The following is a 624-nucleotide window of genomic DNA, read 5'->3' as shown; positions in this document are numbered from 1 at the left end:
TAATTTAAAAATGCTCATAGTACATTAACAATGTTCATATAATACAAAAATATAGCGCAACTTTCTCAAAATGTTTGTACCATTCAAAATGTTTCTGTAATTCAAAAAATGTTGACACATTTAAAAATAAGTTCATGATTTGTTTTTAAATGTTCATGAAAATAAAAATGATTGTGGTATTATAAAGAATGTTTGTATCATTTAAAATCTTACTTAATTGTGTTTAGAAAGTATTCACACGTTTAAAATTTATTTTTGTCACATTTAAAAACTGTTAATGTAGTGTAAAAATATTCATGCAATTTAACAAAAAATTTCATTTCACATTAGACAAATGTTCAACATCTGTTCAAATAAATATTCAGAGTGTATCAAAAAATGTTTAACGTCCGTGCGCCAGGCATCTCGAATGAGTCTTTGGGGACTTCTTGGGTAGGGGACAGTAAATGAAGGCTGAAGCATATGAGCGCTATTTCTCGCCCAATGCGGGACCTATCGTTACCTCGGGCGCTTGGTTGTCCCCTCTTTTCGTGGGCCGGCCAATGTAATTTTCTAGAATCATTCTTGCGTTTTTCCTGTTTCTTTTTTCTATGTCCTTTTATGTTTTTATGAGGTTCTTTTCTT

The sequence above is a fragment of the Triticum dicoccoides genome, chromosome 3A, assembly GCF_002162155.2.
Source record: "Triticum dicoccoides isolate Atlit2015 ecotype Zavitan chromosome 3A, WEW_v2.0, whole genome shotgun sequence".
In the NCBI taxonomy this organism is placed as follows: Eukaryota; Viridiplantae; Streptophyta; class Magnoliopsida; order Poales; family Poaceae; genus Triticum; species Triticum dicoccoides.
Note: the sequence above shows the minus strand (reverse complement) of the source record.